We start from the raw sequence: 17,435 nt of genomic DNA, 5'->3' as shown, positions 1-17,435 counted from the left end.
ATTATCTTTTACTAGTTGGCAACAGCTTATAACACACATTTTTTCAAGCATATATTGCCGTCATTTAATTGTTTCCATCATATAAATCAATAGCTTCATGAAAGTATGTAAATATGTTTTTATACGTATAAGAATATGCTCAATCAAAATTGCAAGAAATGTGAGAAAACACTTTGCATAATATGAATGTGGTAAATATCAAGTGACCAATCATACACGACCGATTGTCTAGTAAACCTATATATAATTATTCTGATGATTTAATTAGTTACTCATGTATACTAAGGTACTAATATTTATAGGCAAATCTAGATTAAGATTTTGGGGATTAAGATTTTTAAGATGATGAGGATTTGGAAGAAAATAATTTGGGAAGCCAAATAAACATTAACTGAGATGCAGTTGTCCAACTATATAAAGTAAAACCAAAAAGCAAATAGAAGGTCGCCCACGAAAAGTTCCAATATCAAACACACAAAAGTGACAAAACAGTCCAACACCAGCATAAAACCAGACAACTCACTCAAGAATATAGCTGTCAAACCTGACTACCATTCCCAAGTTCGTCCTAGCTATGGGTCCTGTCTTTTGTCTGACCATCTCCTTGTTAGAGAAGATATCAAAGGTGATAGCAAAGGTGATCTGGTCAATGTGTGCAATGTGAAGTTGTCGAGCCTTGATGAGCATTGTGTGAGTGCAGCATGTGGTGCACGAGAGTAACCAATCACCAACCTCACACGAGCTGAACTTATTAATGTGACAAAAGTGACAGCTAAGGTAGAGGACCACCCTTCTACTTGGAGAGACGTGTTCATCAATGGATTGAAGAAGAAATATGGTTTACAGAGTTAGTTTTGATTAAGGTTGTAAACATGTTTTAATCTTGTACTAAGTAGATTAGAGTAGAGTTCTAGATAGTTCGAATGAGTAGTATATGTAAGGGATCAGTGAATTTTGTTTTCATGCAATGAAATAGCAACCTTTCTCTCAATACATATTTAGCATATTTCAGTTCATCTTTCTTCTTCATGAATTTCACTGCACCCTTTCATGGTATCAGAGCAGGATCCTTTTGATCATGTCTCTCCTACCCAATAGTCTAGTCCCTTTGTTTCTTTTCTAAAAATGGCAGAAGCCAATGAATCCATACTACTGGCAACACTGCCACCAATCTTTTCTCAGTTACCTCCTATTTCGGTCAAGTTAGGTGATGAAAATTTCCTCATGTGGCAGCAACAAGTGGATGTTGCAGTTTATGGCTATGGCCTTGAAGGATTTATTACAGGAGAGACTGATCCTCCTCCACAGTTCATTCCAGACCAAGATGGAGAGTCAATGGTGTCAAATCCAGCCTTCATAACTTGGCAGAGGCAAGACAGGAGAGTAGCTGGGTGGCTCCTGTCTTCATTGTCTGAGAATGCTCTAACCTTGGTGGTAGGGCTTAGATCTGCAAGAGATATATGGAGTGCATTGGAGACCAACTTTGCAAACGAAAAATCTTCACCATCACTATTTTTCCCTTTCTTTTGCCTAAGTCAGTTCTAGAAGCCTTACTGATTCCCATCTGGAAAGCTGCTATGCTGAGTGAATTTATTGCACTTCTTAAAAATAAAACTTGGATTTTCACCAGGCAAGAATCTTATAGGTTTCACTTGGGTTTTCAAAATTAAACTCTATTTATCTGGTGCAATTGCTAGACACAAAGCTAGATTGGTTCCTCAAGTTTTTTCTCAACAACCTGCCTTTGACTTTAATGAGACTTTCAGTGCAGTTGTGAAGCCTACTACTATAAGAATCATATTCAGTCTAGCAGTATCTCTTGGATGGACAGTAACACATCTTGATGTGAACAATGCCTTCTTGAATTGTGAGTTAAAGGAAGACATTGACATGAAACAGCCTCTTGGTTTTGAACACGGTGGACCTCATATTGTCTGTAAACTTAATAAGGCTATTTATGGGTTGAAGCAAGCTTCTAGAGCATGGTTCTTTACAGTACATTTTGTTCTGATTAATCTTGGCTTCTCTGAATCAAAGGCAGATGCTTCTATGTTCTTTAGGCAGCAAGGTGATGAAGTAATATATCTACTCATCTATTTAGATGATATGCTGATTACTGGGAATTCTCATACATCAATATAGAAGGTCATCTCTCAGCTAAACTCTTATTTTTCTTTAAAAGATCTTGGGGATGTGAGTCTGTTTCTAGGAGTTGAAGTAGTCAAGACTACTGATGGTGGCCTTAATCTTTTTTAGTCCAACTATATCAAAGATTTTCTAAGGAAAGCCAATATGACAGGTGCTAAATGGTGTCCAACTCCCATGATTTCAAGCTCAGAACTGAGCAAGCATTCTGGAGAACCAGTATATGATCCAAAGTTTTACAGAAGTATTGTTGGGGCCTTACAGTATGCAGTTATTACTAGGCCAGACATCAATTTTACAATGAACAAGGTGAGTCAATGCATGGTAGAACCATTAGACACACATTGGAGAGCAGTGAAGAGAATTTTAAGATATCTCTCAAGAACCTTAGATTATGGGATTCAGATTCGAAAATCTACTGGGGATATCTCAGCTTTCTCAGACTCAGATTGGGCAGCTGATGTGGATGATAGAAGACCAACTACAGGAGTGTGTGCTTATCATGGAAGAAATCTTATATCTTGGTGTGTCAAGAAGCAGATTGTGGTGGCTAGATCTAGCACAAAGGCAGAGTATAGGAGCTTAGCTCAAGAAACTGCTGAGGTGACATGGCTATCCTCAATGCTTAGCGAGTTGAAGATAAAGAAGAAAGGCAGTCCTGTGATTTGGGTAGATAACATGAGTGCCATTGCTTTGAAATCAAATCTTGTACTTCATGCAAGAACTAAACATATCGTGCTGGATATGCATTTTGTTCGAGATAAGGTTCTGAGCAAAGAACTTGAATTAAGGCATGTGCCAACTGCAGATCAGATTGCAGATATATTCACTAAACCTTTGAGTCATCAACCCTTTGTGAAGCTAAGAGAAAGATTGGGTGTGATATCCTTAGCCTCGCTCGGTTTGAGGGGTGTGTTAGAGAAGATAGCAAAGGTGATCCGGTCACTGTGTGCAATGTGAAGTTGTCGAGCCTTGATGAGCATTGTGTGAGTGCAGCATGTGGTACACGAGAGAAACCAATAACCAACCTCACACGAGCTGAACTTATGAATGTGACAAAAGTGACAGTTAAGGTGGAGGACCACCCTTGTACTTGGAGAAACGTGTTCATCAAAGGATTGAAGAAGAAAGATGGTTTACAGAGTTAGTTTTGATTAAGGTTGTAAACATGTTTTAATCTTATACTGAGTATATTAGAGTAGAGTTCTAGATAGTTCGAATGAGTAGTATATGTAAGGGATATGTGAATTTTGTTTTCATGCAATGAAATAGCAACCTTTCTCTCAATACATATTTAGCATATTTCAGTTCATCTTTCTTCTTCATGAATTCCACTGCATCATTTCACTCCTCAAATCATTTAATTTTTCGAGAGCTTGTTTTGAAGAGAAGGGAAAATCAAGGCACCAACCCTGAGTCCACAAGCCAAGCTGCCAGAAAAGTTTCCTTTTATCAAAATCCAAATTTGGATTCAAGCCTTAAAAGACCACCTTATTTCGGATATTCCAAATAGACCATGTAATGATAAAGAACAATGACATCTAAATCTTCCTGTCAAACTTTACAAAAGGAGCCCCATTTCAAGAGAGAAAATGATATATTTCTTAGTCGGCGCGGGATTGTAGAAGTTGCTAGTTAATGTGTTTAATTGGAGAGAGATGTAAGTATTCAGTAGAGAAAGATAGAGGGATGAATATTTTAATTGGATGAGAAAAAGTAGTTAAGTATATTAATTAGAAAGAGAAAGTTTTCAAAATAAAACTGTGTCATTTTATTTAGGATAAATTAAAATTGAAACTGGGTTATCTTAATTGAGACATGGGAGTAATAATTAGGCTTAGCGATTGATAGTTATTTGTGGATGACAAATTATTCAGGTTTTTCTACTCAACATCGACTCGATGCATGATGATAAGGATTTCAATCTTTTTCAGGGTAGGATTAGGAAAAAGGTTGATGTGACAAATATTAACCATCCACGTCAGTTTATGGGCAAAAGTTTCATGAAATAATTAGTTAATCCCACTTGGTGAAATGTATTGATCTTTAATAACGATTTTCGATTTGTGCTTAAGACGTTGAAGACGACAATTACTTACTCTATTAGTAATACAGCTAGGAAATTTCTCTAAAGCGCATGGTTATCTTTAGGGCTGAGTTTTTGATCCAACGTGCACGATTGACAACCCTAGTTATCTTGAAGTGATTGCATTAATTTAGGGATACTGATTAACCCTAGTTATCTTGAAGTGATTGCATTAATTTAGGGATACTGATTGAATAAACCAATAATTATAGGTAAAAACTGATATTTCTCTCAAACATTAAAAATGGTCAAAAAATCAAATTTACATAATTTAATATACTTTTTATTAGTAATGAAACCAACTGCAAGTATACAGTATAGTTAAAGATCAATACAAATATCAAATACACAGGAAAAAAAAGATTGCAAATTGTCTATCAAAATCTAGTGTCATATACTATCCGGATACTTAGAGATTTTTGGATTTTTAAATTATAAAACTATACATAAACAAGTAAATAAGCCAATTAAACAGTTGATTATTAGGCAAACAAAGGGAATTTCATGGATATAAATTCACTATTTTAGTTTATAAAATACTCCCTCTGTCTCACTATAAGTGAGTCTTCTCTACATTATTTTCACTCTTCACTTTAACTATTAAATGCTCGTTTTTTCAAAATGAGTGCTTAAAAAAGTGTCTTACTTATACTTAGATGGAGGGAGTAATAGTTAAAGATATGGAATATTTAACAACGGGATTACTAAGACGAAACAAACAATTAATCTCAATTACTAGAGAAAGTAGACTGCAAGGAAGAGGTTATCAATAAAAAAAACATATAACTATTTCCCTATACCCTTAAAAAGTACTCTTGCTCAATTCCCTCACATACCATTTAATCAAGCGTTCATTGATTTTTTTCAAAAACAATCTAAACATTATCACATAGAATTAAATAAAGTAAATGAAGTCTTGAATATCAAAAACTAAATTAATATAAACTTTAAGAGTCATTCTTAAATCCTTATTATTAGTAAGGTTTAGCTACTCATAGATAAAATAGCACACAATAATTAAAGTACGAAACATGAAATGAACAGATAGATAAAACTAGTCACTTGAATCTTGATGCTTTCAATTCTTCTTGCCTTGATCTTTAAAGGGTATTTATAGGCTTGAAAATTGTTGAGATATGGTAGGAATTGAATCCTATTATCTATGTACACGAAAAATAGTCTCGTCTTTCCATTTTAGGGTGTGCACGAAAAATAGTCTCGTCTTCTCTCAAATTATTAACACTATTCTATACACATTTTTTCCTCTCTCTCTCACATAATTTATCTCTTGTTCTTCTTCGCTCTCATATTTTACCCACTCATTCTCTCACTTAATTTATCAATTTCTAATTAGGGTGTCCACAATAGTGCAAAAACCACGCCACAACCAAAAAAATAATAACTTGTTCTCCTAGTCATCACAGCCATGTCTCAGCCACATAAAACTTGTCCAACCACGCCTCACATTATTATATCAATTGTTGGTATATTTTAATTCATAGAGTGGATTTGAGAAAAATTTGAGATTTGAGATAGGAATGAAATGAAAAAATTGAATTGGGAATAGGTATTTTATAAATAAAAATTAAAGAATTACAAAAAAAATAAAATGACCGCCGCGGCGGTCTCACGGCTCACAATAGGCCACTGCGGCTCCGCCGCCCTCCCACCCGGCGCAGCCGGGTCCTCGACTGTCTTCCCACCATCGCGGCGCCTACGCTGCTTGCAATAAACTGCCGCGGCGGTACTATTGTGGTCACTCTTAAAACACGTATAGTTCATATATGAGAGCCTATTTTTGGTGGATGGTGGGAGTATAAGATGAAGGGGTTAGCAGCGGAAGCGTGCAACAAATTGATCACATAATAATTCTGATCTATTTAGAAGATTATTTAGTCAAAATCTATTCGCGTAATTATCACATGTATCATGCTCAATGCTCATAACTTGAATTTAATCATCCTTTAGCATAATTGAAACCTAAAACATGCTTACTACGGAGTTAGCCAATTTACCTCGTTAATTCTCCAAAGAATCGAAGTTGGCTAGCGCCTTCTCCACGTGAAGATCTTGAGAACTAAACCACGGATCTTCTGACTGGTTCCCGGACTGTACGCTGATATCAGTGTAGGTTGATCTCACCAGAATACTAGGACTTAAATAAAGAAGACGAAAACTGCTCACGGAGGGAGCTGAAAAATCGTCCCTCTTGTGCAAGGAGAGGGGGACGAAAATTTGGAGAAAATATTAAGTGTATTTTATGTCTCCTTTATTCTCCTATTTATATTAAGTCACATATTGGGTCCAGTCAGGGATCTATGGAAGAATTTGGATATAGTCTCCTCCAATTAGTTTTTTACAAATTAAATTGAACCCGCAATTTAATATAAGCTTATATCGAAATATTACGAGCAACCAATTCAAAAGTAATATTGCACTGCCTATCCAAATCTGAAATTACAAGTATTCCGGGTTTCCATTTGTTTGTCATTCATTTCTCGCACTTAAGATAGAAACATCCATTAATTAATTAATGTTTGCTATGAACTTAATTAATTAACATATTATTAACTCCAAGAGTGGACTTAGTAAGAAACGCTTATTTATTATTCATAGAGTAATCAAACTCCAACTAGCTAGGTTCCGAATAATAAAACCTTGTTTCGAGCTCCTCTTGTGGACGTTATCAAACGAGACTCACCTCGCGCATGATTCAATATAATAGCAATCCTAGCACCGCTAGATATCAATCACCACTACCCAATATACCAGGATTCTTGGGTTGCGAAAACGCGTACCATTTAGTGCATAACCAATACCGTATGCTCAATGCTAACGTACATTGATTAAGAAATTAATTATCAAGACCTCCTCTTTCAGTAGATAGCATAAAGACTTGTCTCGCTGTTAGATCCAATTCAGTGCTATACCACACCAATGTCATCTTATTTCAGTAAGGCTTAGAAATATGCGGACTGACATTGCAACCTTTCACGATAGGTAGTCTAGGCCTATCTAGGTTGTGAAATTTATATTTTTCTTTGTTCGGAACTGACCGTGTTACCTTAAAGTGGACGACGCCCATAATCGGTCTACTAAAACAAAGACTTAGACTTTGTTACATTGCTTATACATTTAAATATGCAATAAACATTCATTAAATGTAAAACATAACAACATTATGATAAAAATAATTTATTGCATCCATTGGAAAGTAAAATATAGAGTTTTACAGTATTCAATCACTCGAAAGGTGATTTCTAGTGTACAAACTCTAACAATCTCCCACTTATACTCAAAACAACTTTCGAGTATATAAAATAAATGTGCACTACGTCTAATTCTTCCACTTATACTGAAAGCGAGTTGAGGTCTTGAATGAGTCGAACTCCCATCCCTTTAACATGGCGCTCGAACGGTTTCACCGCCAATGCCTTTGTAAAAGGATCTGCCAGGTTGTTCTCTGACGCAATCTTTACCACTTGTATGTCTCCTCTCTGCACTATATCTCTAATGATATGATACTTCATCTCTATGTGTTTGCTCGCTTTGTGAGCCCATGGTTCTTTCAAGTTTGCCACAGCACCAAAATTATCACAATAAATGGTGATGCTCTTGGGCAGAATCGTAACCACACCTAAGTCCATAAGGAAGTTCTTGAACTATACAGCCTATTTTGCAGCCTCCGAAGCTGCCACATACTCGGCTTCCATGGTAGAGTCCGCGATGCATTTCTGCTTCACACTGTTCTAAATTACGGCTCCACCTCCTAAGGTGAACACATATCCAGAAGTATATTTTCTCGAGTCCTGGTCAGCTTGAAAATCTGAGTCAGTATATCCCAAAGGACAGAGCTCGGCTGCATTGTAAACTAGAGCATAGTCCTTAGTCCGTTTAAGATACTTGAGTATGTTCTTTACGGCAGTCCAACATCATTGGCCCGGATTTGACTGATATCTTGCCACCATGCCAATAGCAAAGCAAATATCAGGCCCTGTACAAAGCATAGCATATGTGAGACTACCAGCTGCAAAAGCATATGGTACCCTTCTCATCTCTTCGATCTCAGATGGCGTTATGGGGCACATCTCTTGAGATAGATGGATGCCATGTCTAAAAGGTAAGAAACCTTTTTTGGCATCTTGCATGCTAAAGCGACTAAGTACAGTGTTAATGTAAGGTTCTTGAGATAAGCACAACGTCCTCTTCTCACGATTTCGAAGAACTTTGATCCCGATGATGTATCCCGCGTCTCCCATATCCTTCATCTCGAACTGGTTTGACAACCAAGTTCGTACTGATGACAACATCTTTTTATTGTTTCCAATTAGAAGAATATCATCTACATATGAAACTAAGAACACAACATTCCCCTTTTCAACCTTCTTATAGACGCAGCTTTCATTTAGGCACTTTTCGAATCCAAACTTATGAACAGTCTGATCGAAACACTGGTTTCATGATATAGATGTTTGCTTGAGGCCATAAATGGCCTTCTTAAGCTTCCAAACCATGTATTCCTTGCCCTTCACTGCATATCCTTCAAGTTGTTCCATGTAGATGGTCTCCTCAAGACTCTCGTTCAAGAACGCAGTCTTAACGTCCATCTGCCACACATCTCAATCCATGTAAGCTGCTATAGACAAAAGTATCCGAATCAATTTGAGCATGGCCATCGGGGAGAAGGTCTTGTCATAATCAACACCTTCCCTTTGTGTATACCCCTTGGCCACTAGTCTTGCCTTAAAGACTTTAACTCGTCCATCAGGTCCACGTTTACGCTTGTATATCCACTTACTCCCAATGGCAGTACAGCCTTCGGGTAGGACGGACAAATCGTAGACGTCTTTGTCTATCTTAGATTGTAGTTCCGAATCCATTACTTTCACCAATTCGCAATCATCGACATCCACATGCGCCTCTGCAAAGTTCCAGGGATCTAATACATTGTTGTTCGAGGAGTGATCCATACACGTGGCACTACAATACTTGGAGTAGAAGTTAAAATTTCAGAAATTGTTTGTACACTAGGTACTGGTTCTTGATTAATGGAACTTGTGACAGAAGTTAGCTCGTCAATAGCCACTTCACTACTGGGCTTATGATTCATTACAAAGTCTTCCTCTAAGAATGTCGCGTGAGTACTCACAATGACTTTCTTATCTTAGAGACTATAGAATTCATAAGATTTCGTTCCTCTAGGGTACCCTATAAACACACATACCTCTGTCCTTGATCCCAGCTTAGTTGGATCTTTTTCCAATACATGAGCCGAGCAACCCCAAATCTTGAGATGTGCTAGATTGGGCTTGCGCCCAGTCCACAACTCATAAGGAGTAGTAGGCACGGATTTTGACGGTAAGTTGTCTAAAATATGACTTGCAGAAAGCAAGGCATGTCCCCAAAACGAAATAGGTAGCCGTGCATAACTCATCATCAACCGAACCATGTTCAACAAGGTCCTATTCCTTCTTTCAGCCACACCATTCTGCTGGGGCGTGCCCGGCGCGGTCAGTTGGGATTCAATTTCCATCACCGATAAATAGTCCAAAAACTCGACACTGAGGTACTCGCCTCCGCGATCAGATCGCATGCTTTTGATACTCTTTCCATGATACGTCTCCACATGTGCCTTAAACTCTTTGAACTTGTCAAAAGATTCAGACTTGTGGCGCATCAAATAGATATATCCAATTTTCGAGAAGTCATCAATAAATGTGATGAAGTATCGAAAACCGCCTCTTGCCACGATCGACATTGGTCCACACACATCGGTATGAACGAGCTCAAGAACTTCCTTCGCCCTATTGCCCTTAGCCTTAAAAGGCCTCTTGGTCATCTTGCCTGCCAAGCAGGATTTGCACGTATGAAACGACTCCTTCTCTAGACCTTTGATAAGGTCTTGGTCCACAAGAGAATGAATCCTTCTTCCATTGGCATGACCAAGTCTAAGGAGCCATAAGTACGTTTCGTTCATTGAACTTGAAGGTTCTTCTCTTTTCCTTGAACTTTTCGATGTTGTATTGAGTTCTGATTTGCGATCATTAAACTGTGTATAAGTAATTGTGTACAGATTGTTTTCCATGATACCACGACAGATATAAGAACCATCTTTCTTAACAACTCAATTGTCATTAAAAGAAATCGAATATCCATCAAAAATCAATTTGGAAACTTAAATTAAATTTCTTCTAAAATAAGGTATCAACAAAACATTCTTCAAAATCAAAAATCTATCACTACAAAAACGCAAATAAACGTCTCCCACTGCCACGACCGTCACTTTAGTAGCGTCACCCAGTTGAACCTCGATCTCACCATCATATAGCCGTCTTGTCACCTGCATTAAGTCAGGATCAAAATGAATATGATCAGTAGCTCCAGTGTCAATAACCCAAGTATGAGTAGATGTCGAAGCCAAACATGACTCGACCACTAGAGCTTGATGCATACTTGTAGCCTTGCCCTTTTTAAGACAGTTTGGCTTCCAATACCCCTTCTCTCCGCACTTGAAACACTTCCATGAAGGTTTCTTGTTAGCCTTCTTCTTCTTCTTCTTCTTTTCCTTAGCATTCTTAGCCGCAACAGGGTTCAGTGCCTTCTTCTTTCCTATGCCAGGCTTAGAGGCAGAGGAATGAGGCGCCAAACTCAACATAGCTACCTTAGCTTGAACCATAAGGTCCTCCGCTGACTGAAATTCAGTCAACAACTCTGCCAATGTGTAATTCATTTTGTTCATCTCGAAGTTAAGCTTGAACTGCTGGAAGCTAGAGGGAAGACTCTGAAGGATAATAGTCACTTGGGACTCGGGATCGATTGTCCCTCTCAAAACCTCAATTTGGTTGAGGTGGCTCATCATCTAGAGGAAATGATCCCGCACAGACATGCCTTCCTTCATTGTCTTCGTCATGATACTCCAAAGGCTTGAGACTTAGTCGCTTGATTTTGAGTACCAAAAAGATTTGTGAGATTTTGCATAATCTCGGCGGCAGTCGCCATGGCAGAATGCTGATGCTTGAGCACTAAAGACATAGAAGCCAACATATAGCAATTAGTCATCTCATTCGCCTTATGCCACCGTCTATGCGCATCTCTAACTCCTGCTACGGCATTCGCCGCTGGCACTGGAGGCTGTGGAAAAGTGAGCACAAACTTGTACTCTTCAGCTGTGGAACGATTTCCAAATTTTGTTTCCATTCTATGTAATTTTGGCCCTCGAGTTTGTTTTCTTTAAGAATTACATAAAGTGGATTGAATGACATTTTGACAATTAAGTTTGCACTGCAAAACAGAAGATTTACTATTTGTCATAAACCTATGTAAGAAATTTGAGTAGATTAACCATAAAACTTTTCAAAATCTTACAACTATAAAATTAAAATTTTGTACCCTCCATAAGAGGTCAATACGCATTAAAATTTTAGAATTTTACTGGTCACAACACCGACGAATAGTCCAGAGACCATGTAATGGCATGACCGTCTAATGTTGCCAAAGCAAGACCACCAGATTTATCATTACAAAATCTCATTTCTAAAACACACTCCCATAACAATGTTCATGTGCTGCTAATAAAATCAAGCTATCTCATAAATTATGTGTAAACTCCTGAATCTCGTAGTTTCGTAGGATTATTGTCCCCACATAATGGGTGCCGATAATATTAGAAACTACATTCTAGTTCATACTATTTATATTTGAGAAGTCCGCCTCATGAACTTACTATTTCTTAGGATTATTGTCCCCACATAATGGGTGGCGATAATATTAGAAATAAACTTCACAAATTGCAGACAATCGATGGAGACCATATACAAACATTAAGTTCGTAATTATAGCTTAGATATTTTGGTTATGGTTTTTCTTTAATTATCCTTAGCCTTAAGGAAGAAAAAGGCTTAATTAAATTCTGTTGGCATTTAATTGACTGGATAATTAAATCTTTTATTATCTTTTAGTATTTTACTTTAGGAAATTAATTATTCTAGAATTTAATTCTTATTCACGTCTACTATAAGATATTTCAAAATAATTAAATTATTTAAATCTTAATTAGACATGAAAAATTAAATTCAAATTATTTCCATGTACAATATTAGGAAGAGAAATTAAAGTTATTTAATATATTCCTACATATCTATCCTTATTAGGATTCTAGATATATAATAATTAGGAAACTATTAAATTATTCTTGTCCATATCATCTAGGAATCAAAATAATATTATTTATTTCCATAGGTATAGTCAATAATTTAAATAATCCTAAATTCTAGGGAAATCTTCTCAAAATATTTTATTTCCATTAAATAATAATACTTTAATGATATCTTTTAATTAAGGAATTAAATAATCATTAAAATAATTCATCATCGATATCTCATCGCACGAGGTTTGCATGAACAATGAACGACGAATATCCGACGAATTCGTCATCGGAATATTCCGACGAGCAGCCCGTCTCGGCGGCAGCCTGCGCACGCACCGCCGCTGCCCTCCGTCGCTGAGGCCGTCACTGGGGCTTCTTCCGCCTAGGGTTCCGGCCTGGCAGCTCGCGGTGTCTCAGCAGTCCTCGGACAAACCTCCGCGCCGCGCCAGCCGCCGCCCGTCGATGTTTCTAGGCGAGAACCGCCTAGGGTGGTCTCAGTCGGCGGTGCGTACGAGCCCACACTCGTCTACGCATCGCCCCGTGACCGTGAATTCCTCAGCTCTTACTGAATTCAACGCCCTACCTCGATCGCGCGTGGTGCGATCCGTCTCGTATGATCGAAAAATTCAAGTTCATTGGTTCGATGGTTCTTGAGTTCATCATGCATAAAATATAAACCATAACACCAAGAACATGCTTCACAATCAAATAACACATGCATCCATGAATTTCGTGAAATTTAAATCCAAATAATCAGAGCCAAAGATTGGCTCTGATACCAATTGAAGGGTTGGCAGCGGAAGCGTGCATCAAATTGATCAAATAATAATTCTAATCTATTTAGCAGATTATTTAGATAAAATCTTCGCGTAATTATCACATGTATCATGCTCATAACTTGAATTTAATCATGCTTTAGCGTAATTGAAACCTAAAATATGCTTACTACGGAGTTAGCCAATTTACCTCGTTAATTCTCCAAAGAATCGAAGTTGGCTAGCGCCTTCTCCACGTGAAGATGTTGAGAACTAAACCACGGATCTTCTGACTAGTTCCCGGACTGTACGCAGATATCAGTGTGGCCTGATCTCACCAGAATACTAGGACTTAAATAAAAAAGACGAAAACTGCTCACAGAGGGAGCTGAAAAATCGTTCCTCTTGCGCAAGGAGAGGGGGATGAAAATTTGGAGAAAATATAAAGTGTATTTTCTGTCTCCTTTATTCTCCTATTTATATAAAGTCACATATTGGGCCCAGTCAGGGATCTGTGGAAGAATTTGGTGCTTTTTACTAATTAAATTGAACCCACAATTTAATATAATCTTATATTGGAATATTACGAGCATCCACTACAGAATTAATATTGCACTGCCTATCCAAATCCGAAATTACAAGTATTCTGGGTTTCTATTTGTTTGTCGTTCATTTCCCGCACTTAAGATAGAAACGTCCATTAATTAATTAATGTCTGCTATGAACTTAATTAATTAATATATTATTAACTCCAATAGTGGACTTAGCAAGAAACGCTTATTTATTATTCATAGAGTAATCAAACTCCAACTAGCTAGGTTCCGAATAATAAAACCTTGTTTCGAGATCCTCTTGTGGACGTTATCAAACTAGACTCACCTCGTGCACGATTCAATATAATAGCAATCCTAGCACCGCTATATATCAATCACCACTACCCAATATACCAGGATTCTTGGGTTGCAGAAAACTCGCACCATTTGGTAAGTCAAAGTAGTGCATAACTAATACCGTATGCTCAATGCTAACGTACATTGATTAAGAAATTAATTATCAAGACCTCGTCTTTCAGTAGATAGCATAAAGACTTGTCTCGCTATTAGATCCAATTCAGTGCTATACCACACCAATGTCATCTTATTTCAGTAAGGCTTAGAAATATGCGGACTGACATTGCAATCTTTCACGATAGGTAGTCTAGGCCTATCTGGGTTGTGAAATTCTTATTTTTCTTTGTTCGGAACTGACCGTGTTACCTTAAAGTGGACGACTCCCACAATCGGTCTACTAAAACAAAGACTTAGACTTTGTTACGTTGCTTATACATTTAAATATGCAATAAACATTCATTCAATGTAAAACATAACAACATTATGACAAAAATAATCTGTTACATCAATTGGAAAATAAAATATAGAGTTATACTATTCAATCACTCGAAATGTGATTTCTAGTATACAAATTCTAACATAAGGTATATCTTCATTGGGTTTCAAAAAGGCAACAATCATCTAGAGATCGCGAATCTCGTCTGTTCCAGTCCAACTGGCCCCAATGGCCCGCTGGGCTGTACTTGGTTGTGTGCAGGCTTCGTAAATCAGCTATAACTTTCTCTATGGAACTCCGATTGAAGTGTGCGAGAAATCCACACGAAGCTCTTTCGAAGACAAAGATAATAATATTCATTAGACACTGATTGGAATTCATAAATTTCAGTCCATTTTCTTTTAAAACTTAGAAACACGTCAACATATCAAATTATAGAATCTATGCAATAATGGATACAATTCACATGATATGCAACCAAAACTAGCCAAATCTTGATCTTAAAAATGTGCAAATTCCATGGGTATCAATTACAGTAACAGTTAATATTATTTTTTATATTGGTCGAAAATAATACTCCATGTGTCCAAAAAAGGACTTTAGGGACGACACAAGTTTTAATTTTAAATTGGCAAAGTAAGAGAGTGATATAAAGAAAAAACTGATTGAAGTATTTTTGGTGGAGAATGGAGTCACCTCATAAGAGATAGAAACTTACCAAAAATGGAAGATTTGTGTGACGGACTAAAATGAAAAAGGTGACTATTTTATGACAGTTGGAGTATTATGTGTGACTTAGGATTAAATTGGGGCTTAATTTTAATTGGTTAAAGAACAAATATGTGCCCTAATTCAACCTCCATGGATCCATGATTTAACTCATAATACATTAATTATATGACAAGAAATGAGACAATTATTAGAGAGAAATAAAGATGGGAATTTCGAAAATCCCATATGGGATTGTAGTAGGGTCAAGATACCAAAGACTTTTTGTCCTGATTATATTGCTTTCAACGTTAGATGAAGAACTACCTTTGATCAAAATAGCTTTTGCTGCACCAGATGAGTCGCACTTGAGAGAAGATGTTCAACGAGAAATTGATCTTATTTTGCAAAATCACATTTAAGTGTTAGTTGATTTACCCGAAGGTTGTAAATTCTTAGGATGCAAATGGATTCTTAAGAGCAAATTTAAGGCATAGGGGACCTTTGAAAAATACATGGCATGATTGGTGGTCAAAGATTTCAAACAAAAGGAAGGGTATTATTTTTTCGATACCTATTCATGTAACAAGGATCCATTTGAGTAATTCTCATGATTGCTTCTCTACACAATCTTGTTATTCACCAAATGGATGTTAAAACTGCATTTTTAAACGGTGACCTCAAAGAGGAGCTTTATATGGAATAACCCAAAGGGTTTGTAGTACCCGGACAAGAGAGAAATGTACGCAAACTGATTAAGTCCCTATATGGATTAAAACAAACGATATTATAATGGCATTTAAAATTAGATAATATGATGTTATAATGATTTTTAAACAAATGAATTTGATGGATGTGTTTATATTTAAAAACTGATAACAGAAAAGATTTGCTTTCTACATGTGGATATGTGTTTACTATTGGGGATGGAGTTGTCTCGTGCAAATCTATGAAACTGACGTGTATAGTCTAATCAACCACGAAACCAGAACTCATAGATTTAAATAAAGTTGGTGAAGAATTCGAATAACTTAAAAACTTTCTGGAAGACATATTGTGTTGGTCAATGCCAATGCCTCTGGTATTGATTCACTATAATAGTCAAACTGCTATTGGAAGCATAAAGAGTGATTTATATAATGGTAAGTCTCAACATATTCGTCGGCGAGATATACTGTGAGACATTTGATCATAACATGGATTATTTAAATTGACTATGTGAAGTCACTGTATAATCTAGTAGCCCACTAACCAAGGGGTAAATAGAGATCATACAAATAAATAGCTAGAGAAAATGATTTTTAATCCACATGTTAAGAATTTTATAGTTGTACCCAACCAAGGGGTAAGAACTTGGTTCAATTGGAAAACTAATCTGTGAGAGTTTGTGTCAAACACTCATTTATGTTTATACCTCTAGAGAGCAAGAAAGTGTGAAAATTTTTCCTAGTGGTGAGGTTAAGTATATGACTTTTATTATTATTAAAGATCCCAACGAGATTGAGTATGACAAGATACTTGACAAAGAATCACATATTTAAGTGAGAAGTGGAGCTGCTTCATTAAATACACTTATGAATTCAAATGGGTGTCCAATGCCAACAATGGAAACAAAATGTGAAAACGAACGAGATCAAAGTGTTTAGTGTTAACTATGGATGGTTTAAACTTCTATGTCATGTAGACCTGTTGGTGTTGACTATGGATGGTTTAAACTTCTATGTCATGATACTTTTATACCTCCCGAGGAGTGAGCTTGTCGTAACGCATTTTGACTATTTCCACTCATGTGTGAGATTATTGGAATCCAAAGCCTGGTTTGATGACTTATACAAGAGATGAAAATTTTAATTTTGTGAAATTAAATAATATATAATTGATTTACGTTGCAGTAGATGATCGTGGTATGTTTTATTTTCCTAAATCTATTTCATGTGAGTGTAATGAATTAAAGTTTATCATAATAACATGAAGTTATGAGATTAATTAATGCGTGTTAATTAATCTCACATTGAAAAAGAGCAGTCATTAAACTTGTACTCCCTCCGTCCCAAGATAAGCGAAACACTTCTTTTGGGCACAGGATCTAAGGAATTGATATTTAAATAATTAAAGTGCAGAGAGTAAAGTATGATAGAAAGAAAAGTAGAGGAGTGAAGAGAGAATAAAGTAGATGGAGAATAAAGTAAGGGAGAGAATTTTTTGCTAAAAGGGGAATTGTCTCACTTAGAGCATCGTTAACGTTGCAGTCCGGACCGCACCTGGTCTC

The sequence above is a fragment of the Salvia splendens genome, chromosome 10 (assembly GCF_004379255.2).
Source record: "Salvia splendens isolate huo1 chromosome 10, SspV2, whole genome shotgun sequence".
Classification (NCBI taxonomy): domain Eukaryota; kingdom Viridiplantae; phylum Streptophyta; class Magnoliopsida; order Lamiales; family Lamiaceae; genus Salvia; species Salvia splendens.
Note: the sequence above shows the minus strand (reverse complement) of the source record.